This window comes from Malaya genurostris, chromosome 1 (assembly GCF_030247185.1).
Source record: "Malaya genurostris strain Urasoe2022 chromosome 1, Malgen_1.1, whole genome shotgun sequence".
Lineage (NCBI taxonomy): Eukaryota > Metazoa > Arthropoda > Insecta > Diptera > Culicidae > Malaya > Malaya genurostris.
In genome coordinates this window covers 25,532,216-25,553,436 of record NC_080570.1, presented here as the reverse complement: position 1 = coordinate 25,553,436, position 21,221 = coordinate 25,532,216, and the positions used below count along the sequence as shown (strand labels likewise).

Genomic DNA, 21,221 nt, shown 5'->3' with positions numbered 1-21,221 from the left:
AATATCATCGGATTAAGAGACTAATAAATACATAAACTTAACAAAATAATTCACATATCAAATGTGCCCCCTGCAAAAGTTCGGGCCCGAGGGGATTCCCCCCTTTTTTCTTCTCCACTCGGCGGCCCTATTGTGTCGTAGCCAATGGAGGATATTTATTCAACGGCCACCATCTAACCGAACTTATTTATCCAAAAAAACTGAGTTTAGAGCCGCTATATGTTCAAGCCTGCGGACGAAATTCTGTACCAAAACTTATCCGAAAGAATGACAAGAAAAAAGGTCCGGTAGGGACCTACAATAACTGCTATTTGTACTTGTGACGTTATACTACATTGAGTCAAATTTATTCATTACCTTTCTCTTACAGATGTTACAGGGTTGCACAAAGAAACCAGACACATTTTATTCTCAGGTTACATTGAAACCAAACAAGGGAGAGAAAGAAACCGAACACGGTATCGGAAAGTAGAAGAATGAAGGTTTATTTTCGTCTAGTAGTTTTCCATCAAAGAGCACTTTTGATATTCGTAATATTATTGCTATTATACATATTTTTTATATATTTGATGTGTTTGCTGTTTTCGATGATTTTTGTATAATTTTGTTACTCGTTCATAATTAATGTTCTGTTACGACAAAATTTGCAAACTTGCCTAATTCATAAATCGGATAGTTATGATATTTTATGCAAAGTTTTGCTTTTTTAGTTGTTCATATTGTTATTACAATTTTCAACTATTTGTGCGGTGATATACAATCTCTTCCTTACTTCTCATTTTGTGATGACAGAAACTTTGCTTCAGATTTCAATAATACTTCTGGACAACTTGGTTTGCAAATCCCAAACTGAAATTCTATTCTCACGAAAACCGCTTTCAAATGCTTCGATAAAACAAAAGCGTTTGTAACCACCTAGATGAAGCTCGCATCCATTAAATCCAAATCATTCGACAGAATCGATTTGTCTACCGTTTACACATCGAAATTTCCAGCTCCATTTTCTTTCGATTAAGTTGGTTTCAGGCAACCGCCACCGCATCGTCCGGATGTGGTACAACATCAACATAATTCCCCGAACAGCAAAAATTCTATTTCCTTCGAGTCGATATTTGGCATTGCAACCCGTTCGTACTATGTACGCAAATCCGATGCCACATGCTTGGAGCTGCCTGCAGGAAGTTTTCCGCCATAGCCAAGTGGATTTTTTCCTATTCGACAAACAGGATTATAACGACGACCGTATTTTTATACAGTCAACATGTAGCAGGAAAAGCGTTCCGTCTGATTCCGACCGACCGACCGACAGTGGGTGAAGGGAAAATTTCCAAATCAAATGGAAATCCACTTCAGCATCGATTTTGACTGGAGAGCGCAGCTTCGAATTCATTCAGACGTTCGATGGGAATATAGATCTCAACTGTTAGCGGTACTTGTTTTGCAGATTTGTCATTTTGGCAGTGTAGTTTCTGGATACGGAAGGCTTACGACAGTCGTCCACGTGCCCCAGTTTCCAACGCAAACAGTCAGTAATTACAAGAATCACTATGAATGCTGAATTACTATGGATTCCCAACACATTGCGTTAATACTTTTTGATTACCAAATTTTCCTCGTTTTCCTGGTGATCAACATATGAATGGATTTTTTTCTAAAACCATCCATTGGAAGAAGAGCACCGCCATTGATCAACTCTCTCTACTTGCGTAATCGTGATTAATTTTGACGTAGAGTTACGGCTCTGATTTTTTATATAGCTGAGCTGAAGTAGATCGCCCGTAGTTGCACTTCGTGATTGACCGAATTAGTGGAAATGTACAATGAACCAAGAAAATGAAGCTTGGGAGAAGCAAATCATTTTCACTGTACATACCCACTCACTCCTAACTTATTATTAAATGATCAATAACGACGCTGGCTACGACCAAAGGCTGTGCTACTGAGGGAAAGGAAGGAATGTTAGTCCGATACTCGTTGTTTTTAGAGACCGCGGGTACCACTGTATCTCCACGAGCATCACGGTATAGGAGATTTGTTAGTAGGGAAGGAGAGATCCGGATATGTTTTTGTAAACAATATGATCTCAACAAAACCTGATTTTCGATACTCAGGAGAAATATAATATAGAGCTGTGCGCCGATCAAAATTGTCAACATCGGCGGCTGAAACGTCTTTTTGACCAGCGGCGGCGGCGAATCGGCGTGACGCTATTTCCTGAAAACATCGGCGGCGGAGGCGGCGCGATTCGGCGTAATCAATTATAAACATATTAAAAATTTTAATATTGATTCACACAGGACAATTTCTCTACCTTATTGTTTTGTCGACCTACAATCAAAGATCCTAATGTTTATGTGATCCATTAAAGCCAACGTAGTGAATAGAGATGGTAAATGGTTTCGAATGCATCGAATTAGAAGAGAAATTGAGATGAGTATAAGTGCGATTAATTGGGGATGGTTGACTATTGTTTAAATAAATATTTCATTCATATACAAAGGTTTTTTTTATTCTGAGCAAGAAACATGAAGTTTTATTCGGAACTATTTTTCAAATCGCTTTTTACATAGTTGATAATTATCATGTATAAAAATCGTTTTATCAACTCAAGAAATAAGTATATCTTTTTCGTACGTATGTAATTAACATAAAATCGATTAGGCGCTCAAATTCATTCAGATATCAAAAATAATATCAAATTAACAAATTCAAATTACTTCACATTTGTAACGATTTCTTATAAAAACGGGTAAATTCATTTGAAAAGTCATAGTAGAAGTAGAAGAAAATGTTTTTGCTTTGAGTTGATAACGTTGATCTTAATCTATTGTGCGAAAACTAACATTTATTTAGAATGGATCATGAAATTTTGTTCAATACCATTTTTCAAATGCCCGGAAATAACAAATAAAGTATCCAAAATAAATGGTACTCGATCACTAAACAATCTAGTACCTGAGAAATCAACACTACAATGGTTTCTAAAAAAAATGTTATTCGGAAAAAAACCTAACATTATTTATTTTTTTCGAAAGAACCCTCCTTTTTTTAGTTCCATTTTTCATTTTCAGATGTCGCGACCGATAATGTGCCAATAGCTCAAAACCTTTTAAATAAAGACAGAAAATAGGCTATGAATCAAATGACATTGGCTTCGGTTGACATCGGTAGTACTGATTTTCAGTATAAGTAGGAGGAAAGTAACTATACTGTAATTTTCAATGAATTTTCATGAAAACTGTAAACAATTTTCCACATTGATAAAATCATTTTTTTGGCTGATGTAATATTATCGGCGGCACGATTAAAATGTGATAACCGGCGCGCTGATCATCTTTTTCTTAAATTGGCGGCGTGTCGAAATTATCGGCGGCGGCGCACAGCTCTAATATAATAAGAGAGAAAAATATAAAATATCTCTAAGGAACGATCTTACCAGTATCCTTTTTCTCCTGCTCACTCTACTGTCAGCAACGCGAGATGAAACACGACAACTGAAAGAATAAAATAAAAACACTCGCGAATGGGTCCGCTGCAGACCAACCCTAGACCTTCAGCCTGAATGACACGATCGACTTGTAAACTTTCACACATTCCATAGAATCCAACAACACCGACAATGACATGCAGACGGCGCTTCGATCGGTTAACAGGTTAAAATCGTTGAATTTTGGGGCGGTAAATTCTCAGTTTCCGCCGCTTGAGCATCTTTAGTTTCGCGGATCAATATTATTTAATAAATAGAACTCTCACTACTAAATACACACATGCCACATCTACACTATCACTGAAAAAAAAACTGTTTCAACCAAATTTTTATCTATAGATATCAAAGAACACATTCAAATTACACTTTTTTTGAGAGCAGTACCACGACACCGCATCGCACTCCCAGTGATACCAACTCTCCTCCAGTTACGGCTCTGATTTTTTATATAGGTATACAAACTCCAAACACGGACATACAAAATGAAGTCAGTTATCAATCGTCGAATTCTTGATATCACTACATCAACTGCTTGAAAATAATTATACGCATCGATTCAGATTTTCATACATAAATGAGAGCATTTGTCCGAACATATTCAAGGACAAAGGAATGATCATGTGCTATTAGGTTTTGCACGAACATGACATAACTTCACAAAATGAACATTATGAGCTTTTTTTTGACAGTCGACGTGTATTAGGTTTTTTACCATCGCTACTTACCTCAATCAAATAAACACATTTTGACAGCTCAGCAGTACTATTTGTAAGCACAGATGTTTTTGTTTGTCTGTTGACAAATTGAATGAGACCATTTACGATCCATATCGCCTAAATTGAGTTTTGAAACATTTGTTCACGATTGAATACGGTTCGTTTTTGAGATTTATTAAATAAAAGTCACTAGTTGCAAAGTGTAAAGATGATTGTCTGACATGTGTTCTTCGATTTAAAATTTAAGCTTGTTTGTAAGCAGCACCGCTGAACTGTCAAGGATGAATTCTTGTTCATTTGTGACGTCACGATAAAAAATATAATTAGGTTTTGCACGATGACGACACAAATGAACTGCCGATGAATCAAGTTCATCTTTGACAGTTGACGTGTATTTGTTTTGTTTTGCGACTGCAAGTTAAAAATTGAAAAATGACGGAAAAGTGCCTGTTAAAAACGAATTCCACAGTGAAAATAACTAAAAAAGATTGCGCTGTATGTGTTTCCAGCATCAAGGAGCGATATATGTATGAATCTGTTGAGTGTGAGGCGAATTGCAATTTTTACATTCGAACGATGAACTTCTGATGAACTTTTAAACTGTAAACAAGTACACGTCGACTGTCAAAAAAAGTTCATTCTGTTCATTTTTGTGAGGTTATGTCATGTTCGTGCAGAACCTAATTAGATTTTTTATCGTGACTTCACAAATGAACAAAAATGCATCCTTGATAGTTCAGCGGTACTGTTTACAAACAAGCTTAAACAAAATCGAGGAACATATCTTAAACAATCGTCTTTACACTTCACAACTAGCCACTTTTTTTAATGAATCTTTGAAACGAAACCTATCGAATTGTTACCAAATGTTTTTAAACTCTATTTAGGCGATATGGACCGTGAACGGTCTCATCCGTTTGTCAACAGACAAACAAAAAAATCTGTTTACAAACAGTACCGCTGAGCTGTCAAAATGTGTTCATCCGATTGAGGTTAGTAGTGACGGTAAAAAAAAACCTAAGTATAATTGAATGCAATGCATACATCGGGAAATAATTTCGAAGAAATATCGCTAGCTACATCGGGATATGAATTAGAAATAATACCATCAGCGGCTTCGCTAATCTGAGCATCCTCCCAACACAGTGATCTAGCGGATGATTTAAGAAATCAAAATGATGAGGTTTAAATTAGTTCGCTCCGTTTTCGAATGATGGGGGTCTGGCTGTCATGAATTCGTTCATTCTTCAAGATGCTGTTAAAAGTCATCATTGGAATGATGATCAAACAACAATTCATCCATTCGGATTTATTCCGACAAAATTAACAATTTGAGTTTCGTTATAATATCAGATGTCTTGTAGCATGACACAATTGCTGCACAAGTTTTCATTTCCAAGTTGATAATGTTTTTAAAACAACGAATTTAATATGAAAACGGCAATTTTTGCATCGGACGGGCAGCTTCTGCATATGAAAATAGAAAACAATTCGCAAGTCTCTGTAAGTTTTAGGAAAAATACAACATGGATACGGGGTGACATTTCTTCGCAATCTCGTACGGTAAGGGACCATGTGATGCAATCGGTGCAACATTGAAAGGAATAGCAACTAGAGCTTGTTTGGCAAGAGAACATGAACGTCTAAAAGCAAACGAGATAATTTCACAACAATCTCGTTTTTTTTATATGTCACAAGAGGAATGTGACGATGGTGATGTAGAATGGAAAGATGTTTGATCCACAAATAAAAATGATTCAGGGTACACCAAAATATCATTGCTTCATTCCAGTAACAGAAAATAAGATTGCTGCTAAATTCTTTACAACCGATACAGAAATAAGCTATCTCATCAAACCTAGATCTGCGAAAAATTAAGCTATATAAGTACTATAATAATCAAAACATGAAAATATACAATTGTCATCAGTATTGGTGATGATGGGAAATAATAAAGTCAGTTTGGAAAACAACAATTCTGTATAAAACGTTCAAAACGACGAATGTAACAATGAGCGAGCCTCTTTGTTTACTTTCTCTTTCGATTATTGCGAAATATTCCTGCTTTTTTAGGTAATTTCTTTAGTGCAGATTAAAAGATGCTAGCTCTAGTTACAATTATCGATAAATAATTGGAGAGAATAAGAGTACCGTAATAATCGAAAGAGAAAGTAAACAAAGAGACTCTCTCATTGTTACATTCGTCGTTTTGAACGTTTTATACAGGATTGTCTTATTATTTTACGCAAACTATATCTCCAACATTGTACTTTGCAACTTGAATACCTGTATCTAATTTATGATAGAAGTGTTTTTTTTTTAGATTTTGCTTTCAAATATCTCGAAAACAACTGCTGCCTTTGTCATGATGTCGAAGAATAATTTATTCACAATTTCATGAGAATTACAAAAATAATAAATTTGGCTATGGAGAACCCAGAATAACTTATAAAAAGGACATATTTTCTTGAAATATCTGTTTTCTCGAGTTTGTTTCTCATATATCTAGAAAATGACTGCATTTCGGAAGTAGCTCAATATAAATTTTTTCATTGAGTGTGGTTTGAAGCAATAATATTTCATTACTTACACTCAGGCGCGTACACAGGGGGGGGGGGGGGGGGTGTTAGGGGTTCAAACCAACCCCCCCCCCCCACCACGAAACAAAAAATTATAACCCATGGGAAACATTGTGATATAAATTGTACATGTGTTGATTTATCACCAGCTGAGTTATCGAGGTTGGAGTAAAGTCGTTTTGTAGTTTGTTTAAAAAATGAAAAAAACCGAGTTTCGTGTTTTGATAAAACATTGTTTTTAATGGGTAAAAACACCGTGCAAGCGAAACAATGGATTGAAAAATGTTATCCGGACTCTTGTCCACCAAAGCAACGATTTGTCGGTGGTTCGCCGAGTTTAAACGTGGTCGTACCGACACAAATGACGCGGAACGCTCGGGTAGACCTGTGGAAGCCGTTAGACCGGAAAGTGTGAGTGAAGCAGGCCCGTGCGCAGGGGGGGGGGGGTTTTGGGGGTTTTAACCCCCCCCATGAAGAATTTTTTTTAAATTAAGTTTCATGAACAATGGAGTACTTATTATATTAAAGTGCAAATAACTTGACAATTCATATTTTTTGTCAATTTATTATCTATTTATAAACTGACATAATAACCCCCCCGCCACCCCCCCCCCCCCCCCCCTTTTACATTGTCGATATAGTGGATGAGGCGCCTTTTCGCATTTTGGACACCCCCTCTCCCCTTGAAACCCCCCCCATGGATGATTCCTGCGCACGGGCTTGGAGTGAAGTGACAAAAATTATAATGAAAGATCGTAAAGTGAAGCTCCGTGAGATTGCTGAGATGACACAGATATCATATGGAAGTGTATTTATTATCATTCATGAAAAATTGAGCATTAAAAAGGTTTTTTCTAAGTGGGTGCCGCGATTGCTTTCGATGGAACAATAACAGCAGTGAACAAAACAATGAAAGCAATGGCGAAATTGAACGAATTGGTCTTTGATCTGCTTCCCCACACTCCATACTCGCCAGATTTAGCCCCCAGTGACTACTGGCTCTTTTCTGATCTTAAAAAAATGCTCCAGGGAAAAAGATTTGGCTCAAATGAGGAGGTCATCGCTGAAACTGAAGCTTATTTTGAAGCGAAAGATACATTTTTTTATAAACATGGTATTGAAAAATTGGAAAAACGTTGGAACCATTGTATCACCCTAAAAGGTGATTATGTTGATGAATAAAAAAAAATTTGCAAAAAAATGTTGTTTCCATTGTTAGTCTCGGGACGTATTGATCCATGTGTTATAATTGATTAAAAATAATGTTGCTTAAAACACTTACGCCCTTTTCAAAAAATAGTCTTGAGTGAAAAAATATCTACACTGAAAATAAAAACTACTTATTATTTGTCTTCTTTACACTTAATTTGAAGTTTTTTTGCGCCGTTTTTTCATTCGCTCCTTCAATTTTTGTCAAAATATAAAGAGCAAAACCGCCCAACAGCGAGAGTTTCGTTCAGTAAGCTAAAATTAAGTAAACCGTATCAACCTTAAATGGAGTCAATACGACTCAACTGTGAAGTAAATATAACTCAACATTAAGTATTTTTTGCACGTGCCTTACGGAAACTACCTAGAACCACTTTACATAAAATTAGGTTATTGAGCGGAACCCCCAAATTAGGTTGTTTTGCGGTTCCGTGTAGACCAGGGAAAAACACTTTATTTGCCATACCGATCACGAGTGCAAAGTGTCATGCAAATCGAGTGGGCTCGTGTCTGAATTTTGCCATTTATGGATGATTTTACGTAGAATTGCTCATCGGCAAGTATTCGCTGAATGAGCATATTTTACTCAGAGTGCATATGCGAACCTGTTCATCTGTTTTCTGTGGCTCTAGGTAAATAAATTTGATTTAATTTGATTCTCAGGATATGCATCGAGAGCATTTAAAACTTCCATTGAAAGCATAGACAAAGACGAACATGCTGTGAAATGAACTGTGATGTACTTGAAAATTGCATAATCTTATCATTCAGTCGTTGAGCTGATAATTATTCTTTCAAGGCTTTGAACAGACATTTTTATTAAATCATTCTACAGAGAAGCTGCCTGCTGTCATCCAAACACATGGAGTCCATATTTCACGGTGAGCTGACCCTGGCACTGTGCTATCTAATGTATCATAATAACGTGAATTGATACATTTCCGTCTTATCTAATCTTCCCTTTGATGGTGGATCATCGATTTATCCAATTCCAATTTTACTTTGCACGACACCAGACATTTTTCTTCACACTGCTAATATCGGTTAATAAATATTGGCCCTGTCAACCTTTCTTATTGTAGCGACCGACTCGCAATCGCACGTGACTTGCTTCCAATACTAAACAGAAGTCACGGAGGAAAATCAAAAATACCTTTACAATGTATTAGCCTCATTCCGCTGCTGCTACGTTTCATACTAATAAATGTCATTCATTTGGGGTTGCTTCTAGTAGTGACTTGGAATTTCCGGAAATTTATCACCATCGTTCTGCTAGCGTATTTCGGCGGGGCATGTTATTGGATTTCCACAACAGAGCCTTCAAGGAAGAAGTTCACAGTCGGGCAATCGGGTAGACGGATGGAGCTACCGAATTAGTGGTGGAAGCAAAGAGCACATAGCCAACCATTTAGATACATTATTGTATAACCATAACTGTCGTTGTATTTTTAAAACAAGGTTAATTTTAGCCCAAGACATTTTGTTCACATGCAACACAACCTATCAAATATCGCAGAAGAAAAACAACCTTCAGACTATTTTTCATAACTTGATTTTTTTAGAATAAAGTCTCATTTCTTTGCAGTACACAATTTTACACTCAACTGTAAGTACATTATTTATACCCGGAAAAAGCAAGTTTGTACTACGAACAAGGAAATAAATTGATAATCAATATTACTGGTGTGATTAGCTGGCAAGTTGTTTTTTGTTACCACTGTTTTTCTTTCATTGAAGCAGGTTACGAGTTTTCGCTGAACCCAAGTCGAAGCTATTTTCGGCCATAAGCCGTCGTAATTGCTATAATGAATGGTTTATAAAAATAGCATGGGGAGGGATAGTAGCTTATATTAAAGGAAATGCAGATATATTTTCGTATCTAAAATAGGCTGCATACGAAAAACGGTAGTTGAAACATCGTGATTTTACTCATGCTATAGTTGTGATATTTGCCTAATCGTGGATATTAATCTAATGTGAACACATGTAAACACTCACTCACTGTCTCTTAACATCTTCCACTTCTGCCCAGCCTACACGCTAACACAATCATACTCAACTTGTGGTAACTATCGAATAACTCACGATACCACATCCTTCTCATCAACAACAGAATTAATAAGTACCAGAAATTTGATACGACTGCAACGGCTCAGAAGGTTACTTGTTGTGATATTCCAGTTATCATGGTTATCAATCTTAATGCTAACACACGTACACAGCACCTACACACTTCTCTCATTATTCACAAATTCATTGTAGCTATAATTTAATTCAGGACACCATACTTGTGATTATCTATTCTATCAGTATAAACTTGTTTATGCTGCATACCTTCGGACGCCCTGGCTGAACCCAAAGAAAAAGAATAAAAAATATTAGTACTTCAAGGTAATAACAAAAAAAACAATGTAACTTTTTATAATTGAATATTAACATTCGGGTAATACTCAAAACATGGATAACTGATTGAAAATTCTAAAAAATCAGTCCGTCATTTTTTAGTTTCCTAAAACTAGGATCTGCGATTCAAAATCTGTGTAGCAAAATAGATTGAAAAGTTCAGTTGTTTTACACAGAAAACTGTAAATATCTCAAGTAACAATTCGAATGCCTTATGGTTTTGATTATAATTTATAGGAGTTTTGTAATTGATTTTTCAATCACTACCTGTTTTATGACAACTATAATAAGTGTCTCTTTTAACCAGTAATATCATGGTTTGCAAAGCTTCTATAAAACCCTTTACCTACACTAACAACAGAACTGCAAACAAAACAATTTGCACTAGGATAAAACCATGCAAACACTCTTAATATTGCTTTCAAACATTTTCTTTAAAACATTATTGTCAGTTAAATTCTTTCATAAATCTAGTTTTGTGTGTGTGCGTGTTCATTGGATGACAATTTCACTCAGAGCAAATTTGAGGGTTCTAAAGTACATTTATGACACATTAGTTGTAGGCTATTTGATTTATTGCTTCTTAGGTTAAGTGTAATTTGCATTAAAGGAAATTTCATGGCCGCCATTATGATGTTCTATACCGTAGCATTTATTGACATCAAATAAACTTCGAAATGCAAAAACGAGGAAATATTATGGACTTTCATGATTCGTTTTCAGAATCTATGCACAAGTTTTAACGCCACGAAATTGTTTTATACAAAAATGACGATGAATCACAAAAAATAATTTTCATAAATCATGAAGACTTTCGCAAAAACCGCATTTATCTCAAGGCGATTAGTTATAATTCTTATTTTTATCCTTACATTCACGATAAAAATAAAAGCGCATGAAGTTTTTACGTTCGGAAACAGCCCCAAACTCGTAAAAAATCTAATATATTCTTACTGATTGCATTCAGAGTAGATATGACACACACGTCTTCAAGAAAAATATTATCAAAACGTCAGTTTATTCATAGCGGAATTCATTCCATCCAAATAAATTTAATGTTGATCGTAAAGCTGGTTTCAAAATTTTCTTGAATTGGGAGTTTTAAAGCATCTTTATGCTGATTCTTCATTTTGATTTATAAACCTTATGAAGAATGGTCCACTTGGCAGGAACACACGTTACTTTAATCATGAAACTCTAGACACTCACAGAACTGAACATAAGTGCAGACATGCACTAGAACCCGGTCATATCGACGAAGCACTCACGTTCTCTCGCTACGAGGCACTCACGTTCGGTACACTGCAGTGGCTCTGTGGTAGAGATGGTAGGGTCTCGGGTATTTTACCCAAAACCTGACCCGTACCCGTACCCGGCGGGTTTTTGGTCGGGTACGGGTAAAAATTTTTATTTTTAATCGGGTACGGGTAAAAAAAATTACTGCTGACTCGGGTACGGGTCGGGTACGGGTAAAAAAAATTACTGCTCACTCGGGTACGGGTCGGGTACGGGTAAAAAAAATTACTGCTCACTCGGGTCGGGTAAATTTTTTTTTCTGATCGATTACCCGACCATTTATACTTCACATAAATATGTTTACACGTTGACGAGAATTTTTTATTGCAAAACAGTTCTTCTGAAAAATAAACAACTTGATTCAAGGGGTTTTGACATTCGCGCCTAGAACCAGACCTGACAACTGGCACCTTTTTCCAGAGAAAAACATTTCTTTTCTTCATTTAAAAAACGATCAATCATAGTTACGTGAAAAGTTATGTGAATTCTTTCCACCTTACCTTTTTATAACATATTTAATAAGACACACTGCCTTAGCCTTAAGATGTTGCGGTCAGACCCTACTTTCCACGTAGGTTTTAATGGACTGGCATTTCAAAGCTGTTTAATGCACAATCCAGTAAAATTTATTTGATTTATATAAAAAAGGTAGTGTAGTACTCATATCGCATTCAGATACCAGAAAACTGTTATTTTAAATATTGGTTGAAGATTTTTGAAATTTTCATATAAATCATTAGGATTCTAACCATAAAATCATAAACATTTATTTCAGAAAATCTGCATAGAAGTTCTTCTTATTAGTCACTTCTGGATGGTGTCACCTCACTTGAAATGACACCGATTGATGGCACAGCAAGTTGGGCTATATTGCCAGTTAATTTTCGTTTCTTTTCACTGGACTACAAGTGAAAATCTCGATGCGTGACAACGTGGAGTCGCAAAAGTACGGATGAAAATCTTTTCTCGTGAAATACTCAAATTTTCACCGTGTTCACTCGTTGTTGGTTCCACCGGAGGTGGCGTAGAGGTTCAATGGCTGTAAAAATCACCAGCTACCGTTAACATCGTTGGTGTGGGTTTGTGAGGTTTACAAAACAGTCATAGTTGACAGATTAATTTAAATCAAAATTATAATTTATTTTGCTTAATAGTAAAAAATTGTAACAAAAAAATTATTACGACGTATTACGACATTTTGGGTAAATATGCTTCTCGAAAAATTTGAGTAGATATTACTTCCTTATGCGTTGTAAATGAGTATAAAGTACCATAGACATTGGAAATCTATTCATGCTTCACAGTGTATTTATATGTTTAAATGTGAACAAGCATTTTAATGTATTTTACTTACAAACTAGAGCTTGATACGGCTCGCTATCTAAGGGCATGCTCAGGAGTGTTCTAGTTCTAGATGCATAATTTATGTCAGTTACAAAATTTTAATCTGGATTTTATAACAAAAAAAACTGGCAGCCCCAGTAGTGTTTTATTCGTGTTTCAAATATACAAAAAATAGAACGGCATCGTAGACCAGTTTTAAATTTGATAGAAGAACTGGTCGAATAAATAAAACTAGAACGGCTTGCTGGGGACACGTTTGTTCCAGTTTCTGTTCTATTATGGATCTTACATATAGAAGTTTTAACTGCTGAATTTGCTCTAAAACACTTTATTTTTTCCATCCTGAATTTTGGTAAAATTTTTACTACTCATTCGGGTCGGGTACGGGTACAGGTAATTTTTATTCGGGTACGGGTAAAATTTTTTATTTTTTGTCGGGTACGGGTAATTTTTTTTAATTCTTGATCGTGTACGGGTAATTTTTTCAATTTTCGATCGGGTACGGGTAATTTTTTTTGCTGATCACTCGGGTACGGGTCGGGTTCGGGTATAAGAATTTCAGTAATCTGTATATACAGAATCTTGGTCACAAATTTATCTGAAAAATCTGTAAAATACAGATCAATCTGTATATGTGGCAACCCTGCCCACTCGCTGTCTCCCACCACCTCACACTTCTACCCAGCCTACACACTAACACAATCATACTCAACTTGTGGTAGCTATCGAATAACTCAGGATACTACAGCTGTCACACTATACTCAAGAAACCAGTCAATTTTACTAAAAATTCAAGAGGACATGGCTTGATTATTCAGCCAGTGAACATAGATGTAAACAAATCGAAAAAAGACAAAACTCTTACTGTCACTTTTATGAATTATTAGACGGTTGATTCAGGTTCAGAGCTCAGTTCCAGTTTCAGTATCAAGAATTCAGTTCAATATTGGATCGATTGAAGGACGTTGACAGAGTTAGTTTTCCTTCACAGAATACCAGGTTCTGTGGTTCCAAACGTTATCTAAAGAACTATAAAGATTTTTTCTTTGCAAATCGAAGATCGAAGAATCATCAGTTTAGTGCAAATCTAGAATAATTTTATTAGCTTTGAATACTTTTCGCAGTGCGAAATTCGCACCAAACGAGCGCAAATAAAACTACCATTTGAGACAAATCGAGACAAATGTTCCGAACAGTGTTCAATATCGCAGAGAATCCCACAATTTGGCCCTTCTGAATGGCAGAAATTAATCCTGAACAGCATTTTGATAGTTTCTTTCACTGCAATATGCAAATCCGACATAAAATAATCGACATCAAAATTCTGTGTGTTGCTATTTCTTTCACTCTCATTTGTTCCGCTTAATTTAATTGTTTGATAGAAAATATTTGTCGCCAATAAGTCAGTCTGTAGTATGAATGCACTGTTACAATTGTGGATGCGAAGCAGTGAAGGTTGCGAAATTCACACATGTCGTATACATGTTGATGGCCAGTAATTTATAACACCATTGTGAAGCTACGCCCTCTTGCATTTTTCGTGAAATTGGCTTTTTGTAATTAAGACAAGTCAGCGGTTATTGAAATCGTCTCTTTTATTTCTACCAGTAGTATTGTTTTTTGTGTTACTAAGATTGAGATTTATTTAAATAAAATCGAAATGTCTAGATTAAATTGTCTGACTTGAAACTGTTTATTAGTAGAAAAGAAAATCATTGTTTCTGTTAATTTTTGTGTGTACAATTGGACATACTATGAAAAAGGAACACATTTTCATGTGCCAGAAGTGCTGCAAATTTGTCAGGAATAAAATAGGTACGGAAATTCAACTGATCTCACAGTCAGGGATGTCGTAATATCGATCGATTAATCGAGTAATCTATTACCTACCCTGATAATGGAGTAATATTTAATCGATTAGTTTGAAACTCGTATTCTATCATTAAACTAATCGAATAATTTGAAAAGTTCAAAAGCGAAAAACTGTTGAAACAATATTCTAAATTGACCCTTCCGGGTTTTGCCACCCAGACGCCTAGCAGCGTTTGCCAGAAGGTTTTACCGGAGTGTTGGCAGAATTCCGGCCAGAGTCTGACAACAATGCAACAATCGTTTCCGGCAGTGAATTTCGCCTAGCGGTTATAACGGTTCTGTTTCTGCCGGATTGTTGCCATATAAAACTGGCAGTACCAGTTTGAATCGGTTCTTCTATTTAGCGCTTTTGGTTTTATTTTTTCAATTAGTAGTTTAAATGAAGGGCAATAACATAGCTTTTGCACTACCAAACATGATATGCAAAGCTTCATCTCACAATATACCAGTAGTTTTATTTCATTTATCTGGTCTCAAGGCTCATTTTTGTAGTTATGTACATGCAGGATTGACGAATATCAAATACTTCATTTGAACAGAAAAAAAGAAGGAAGAGTGATCTTTCAAGACGTCACGTGGTGCAAGAATGACGCAATTTCGCCTGCAAAATTTTGACAGTTGCCGGCATCTTGATAGGCTTCTGCCAGCTTTCCAATTTTCTCACAAGCGGATGTATCTTTCGCACAACTGTCAAAATTGCTACGAGAAAGGACATGATTTGGACTCCACAAAAAGTAAGTTTCTAATCCTTTTATTCTATTTCCGAACCTAACCTTGTGTGAGTCATTTTCGAAGCATGATTTTGCTACTAAACACAGAGCAGTTTCATAACAGTCGGAACGTGGCTGTTGGAAGAAATGCTCAACTCGAGTGCGTCATGCCGGGAGCTTTTTGCCGATGTGGTAAACATTTTACGATGCTTACAACTAGTGTTTTGTGTTGTGGCACAACAAACTGGAAACTTAAATCATCATACGGTATCGGCACCACGAGGGCTTTCAGGCGAGCAAAGGCTTATCCTTTTCGCATCAGTGCCAAACTCATAAAACAAGCAATAATCTTAAGTTGAAAACAATCGTTTCGAGCATTCCAGCTCCCCAGCCCCGTCTCTTGGGTGTTTTTTTTTGTGGCTGAATATACCGGGATACGAATAACGGAAGTTTGTGAAGCTACCCGGAATCGTTCGATTCCCTTGAGCTGGTACAGCTTTACCGGTGTTAATTGCTGACTCTTACCAGAAAGAAGGTAACTTGCATTGACAGCAAATAGAGGAAAACACTTCATACCGTAGCAAAATTGTTGTAAATTTCATTTGTTTTTTTTACGGAATAACCCAACAAAATAGGAACTTCGTTCCATTTTTAGATTATTTAGTTTATTTCAGTACTCCATGCATGAGTTTTGAGGTTACGCTTTTATGAAGGTTTCTTCGAAGAATTAAAATCTGTCCAGTTTAGGTCGTGAATCATCTCGTGAATTATTTTAACTGTTAGTAAAAATTTGACAGTCGAACAGTTATTTCCTATCAAGTAGTTAAATTAAACTAAAACTGCACCCATTTCGCATTTGCGGCCTGATGGAAAGTTATTTCGGGTTATTTGGGCTGTGGACCATTTCGAGGTTAATTTTAACTTTTGGTTGAAATCTGACACTCGAGCGGGTATTTCGATGTTGTCAAAAATAACCATGCTCGAAATCATGGTTATTTTTGACAGATCGGTGGTTATTTTCCAACACAGAAAAAAATCTTGCAAAGAAAATTCTAATTTCAATTCTTTAGTTACAATTATTTCCAGTGCAAAACAAACACAAATAACTTTCCATCCCTCAAACTTTGAAATGGGCCGCAGTTTAAGTTAAATTTAACTGGTCGACACAAAATAACCGCTCAAGTGTCAGATTTCAACCAAAAGTTAAAAATTAACCGCGGAATGGTCTACAGTCTTTACTAAACTATTCAGAACTTTTGTTATGTCGTATTTGATAACATGATTTACTAAACTATTCAGAACTTTTGTTATGTCGTATTTGTCAAAGATGTTGATTGCTAACGGTAAGACGTTAAATGATTTTGTACGGCACGGTACGGCAAGGCCGAAACGTCGGGCAATTTCAGAAATAAATCGTTTGCCAATCGAAAAGAGACAGAGAAAGCCGTGAACAATCATTAAAAATAAACAGGACAATTTAAAAAAGTATACACATTTTTTTCGAATATGTTTGATTGATATGAAAATTTCGTTTTTTGTATGACTTATCACTTTTAAATCGAAGATAATGCAGATTTTTCAATATAAGTTTTAACACGTCGTAGTTGAACAGTTACGTTGCCAAAAAGGAACCGTGCTAAAAACAAGTCCAGCTAAAATACGGTGCTTAAGAATACTGTATTCCATCTTTCAATCACTCAGATATGATTGTATTGAAACTGTGTCTAATTTTGAGTTCAAGTGTCATTTCATCGCACTTCGTTCAAAACCCAAACTATTGCGATATGGCGAAAAAATCGATATCTCGGAGTAAGTTGACGGATTCTTACAATATACAACTCGTTTGATTGGTATCAGGTATCTAAATTTGGAACAATTTTCAGTTTTCAAGGTCAATTGTGACAGATATTATCAAAAAAACTGCAAATTTTGAAATTCTAGTTTGTGTAACTTGAAAAGTAATCATCAGATCTAAAAACAAAAACATACATACTTCCTGGAAGACCTTTCATTGGCAACTAGTTTGGTCGAAATCGATGCTGCCTTATCTGAGGTTCATTGAAATCTTCATTTAAAATTAGCAAAATAATACTCACTCAGTTTTGCTACCTTCCTAAGTAAAGAAAAATAAGACAACGTCATAATGTGGAACAGAATAAGACAGCAAAAACCCGGTCTCACAACTTGTATCCCGCATATTTGAAGATTTTTTCCTGCTTGATATTGGACGATGAAACTTATGTGCTGGGAGACATCAAGCAGCTTCTCGAAATGTCTTTTTACACTGAAATGTCACGGAACGGTGTACAGGAGCACTTCAGGATGAAGAAACAAGCCAAGCATCCCAAAAAATATTTCAGGAATCAGGAATCAGAACAAATTGGCTCAAATGGCAGCATCCCAAAAAATATTTAGTTTGGCAAGCAATATGCAGCTGTTATCGAGCAAAGCAAACCTTCATCACTACCAAAACAGTAAACCAGGAAATATTCCGCGAAGAACGCCTAAAGAAGCGATTGTTACCATTCCTACGCATCCATAACAATTTATCGCCATTCTGGTTTGATTTGGCATCTTGTCACTACGCCAAAAATGTTTTAGAATAATATAAAGCGTATGGAGTCCATGTTGTACCGGAAGAGGCGACCTATCGAGCGGTATTGGGCTTTGAATAAAGCTTTGAACCTTGATAACTTGAGGTAACTCAAAATATCGTAGTTTTTTTTTCAAGCAGCCCAATTAAGTAACTGTTTAAGATGACTAATAAATGAAGTTTTTATTTTATGCACCACAAGAAGTGTATTGTTTGTACTTACTGTTATTCGAAATCGATGATTTCTCCAAAGAGTTTAGTTATTTACAAAGGAATAAACCACCCCGCCAAAATGCTTGAGGATTGCAAAAGTATGATCAATTCAGCACGGTTTCCTAGTTCCTCATTCACCAATGGACATACCGGCGATGCCAGCTTTCCACCATATCATTCTGGATCAATTTTCCACTTGACAGCGCCTTATCATTACGCACAAAATTTCTCCTGTTGCGTACTGATAGGCCACTAGGAAACACTTACACACTCACACATGCACACACACACACTTGGCTCACTCTGGTTGACGCGGTTACAACCGCCAGTGACACATATCATCTGCTTCAGCCGCTTGTCCTCCCACACCGGCTTCGAATAGCTACCGCACTCGGAAAAAATCAAGACAACTTTCCTTCCCTTTTTTCACTAGCAAGCAAATACATACGAAACAGCACGCAATCATACGATATATATTTTTTATCAACTGCTTATGGTTCGGTAACCTGGTACTCCTTCAATATTTGGCACCTAAAGCTCGCAACACTCGTTGGAAATCATCCTGCTAGAAAGCTACATTACGCACTACACGTGGATGAGCAGAGATTATCCAGAAAAAAACAGCACTAAACCTGCGACTAATCGTACACTGGATTCCGAACGACCAGACTGGTTCAGGATACGCGACAATACTGACTGGTAGCAGATTCGGCTCACAGCTGACTTGCCATCGTCGTCGTCGTCGTCGTCCTTATCGAGCTTCTGTTTCCGGGCCGTTCGGATGAACGGCTTTCCATATGACTGGGTCACTAAAGAAAAGCTTCTGACTGTTCCATGAACGTGAGTGCCTGCATCAGCATGTAACGGGAGAGATATGAATGAACGCCTGATGTTCGGTGGAACTCATTCAAAGATATTCCGGGTAACAAGAGAGACTACCTCTCTCCCACATTATCAGATCCGAATCAATTCCGAATCGGCGAGAAATTTTCATTCGGAATTTCATGTGGAAATCATAATGGATTCCGAATCAATTCCAACTCCAGTGCAACAACCGATTCCGAATGAACCGGTTCGCCTACAACCGGTTGATTCGGAAATCATTCGGAATTGAGTGAGAAGATGCGGACTAAATTGTCAATTCGTCTTCTTCTTCTTCTTTCCTGATTTTGCACGTTTTCGTGCTGATTTTCAGTTTATTTTAAAACGAAAACATTATATAACTGAATATACAAGTTTAAATTTTCATGTTTTTCGGATATACAGAACTAGTAAATAACCAGTTCTTCTTAGAATCCCAACATAAACTATTGAAATTCGCTGGAAATTAACAAAACGGCCTACCTTAGTCAGCATCATCCATTCCTCTAGCTGGAGTGTAGTGAAATGGCTTAAGTCGCATAAATTTCACACTAACACATTCATAAAATGAGCGAATATTCAATGACATTTAAAATGTCACTGTCAATCAGGTTGATCGAGCAGTAAACTCAGGCGAAAATTCTAGCTCTGAACCGATCGAGCACTAAAAATCATGCAGTCGAGTAAGATTTCATTGCTCATTCCGTCATTTCGATAATGTGGGCTGGTTTGTCAAACAGATTGAGCAAAAGAAGGTTTCATCGATAAATTCAACGTGAATATTTCAAATAGGTCTGAAAGAAAATTAAATGATTCTCTAATTCATTTCTCTTTCGATTATTTCTGCGTCATTATACAAATCTTCGTTATGCATCTAGTACTGAAATCAAAATTAAAATTGTTGGTGTCATTCCACACAAATAGTTTGGAAGTAAAATTGAAAATTAATCAGTTACTTGGCTATCCTCACCATTTGAAAATTTCACGCTGGATTTAGTTTTCATTCGGTGAGGTCACAGACTAACAGACAGGATACATTGCGTAAAATTCTTCTAAAAATAAATTTTCGTGGGACACTGGTCCTAATTATCGGTATCACTTTACGTTGAAAGTCGAGTGAAGTGAATGTAGGTCTTTATAACGGAAGTCTTCTTCTTCTTCTTCACTTCTGGTGGCGTCACCTCACTTGAGATGACGCCGATTGATGGCACAGCGATTTAGCTATATTGCCAGTTAGTTTTCGTTTATAGTCCAATGGACTCTCTTTTCACTGGACTACAAGTGAAACCCTCGCTATGTGACAACGTGGAGTCACCGAAGTACGGATGAAAATCCTTTCTTTCTCGCGAAATACTCGAATTTGCACCGCACTAACACGATACGACGTGTTCACTCGTTGAGGGTTTCACCGGAAGTGATAACGGAAGTCGCTTTACAACAAAGTAATTACTTGAATGAACTTAATGTCATTTTGAACATCACGCCACCAAAATTTTGTTGAAAAAATGATTTTTTTCCACTACAGTATGCGTGATACTGGTAATTAGGTTTTTCATCGTGACGACACAAATGAACAAGTATTCATCCTTGACAGTTCAGCGGTACTGTTTACAAACAAGCTTAAACAAAAATCGAAGAGCACATCTAAAACAATCATCTTTACACTTTGCAACTAGTCACTTTTATTTAATAAATATCAAAAACGAACCGTATTCAAACGTGAACAAATGTTTTAAAACTTTATTTAGGCGATACGGACCGTAAATGGTCTGATCCAATTTGTCAATAAACAAACAAAAGACATTTCTGTTTACAAACAGTACTGCTGAACTGTCAAAATGTGTTCATCCGATTGAGGTTAGCAGTGACGGTAAAAAATCTAATAGGGAAAATCAAGTGAAGTGACATGTGAGTGAAGTGGAAATGAAAACGGTTATC

At 36.4% G+C, this 21,221-nt stretch overlaps 1 protein-coding gene across 9 annotated transcripts in view; it reads right to left on the bottom strand.

Annotated features, from left to right (window-relative positions):
* LOC131435385 (ankyrin repeat and fibronectin type-III domain-containing protein 1-like) overlaps positions 1–19,128 on the bottom strand; it is a 320,760-nt gene extending 301,632 nt beyond the window's left edge. For 2 of the 9 annotated variants that reach the window (XM_058603272.1, XM_058603290.1), the window contains exon 1: positions 18,433–19,127. The gene's annotated coding sequence lies outside the window, so the exon portion shown is untranslated. Of the gene's footprint in view, positions 1–18,432 lie in introns of all 9 variants that reach the window. The other 7 variants (XM_058603219.1, XM_058603229.1, XM_058603210.1 and 4 more) reach the window with 7 other exon arrangements.
* Positions 19,129–21,221: the final 2,093 nt, after the last annotated feature.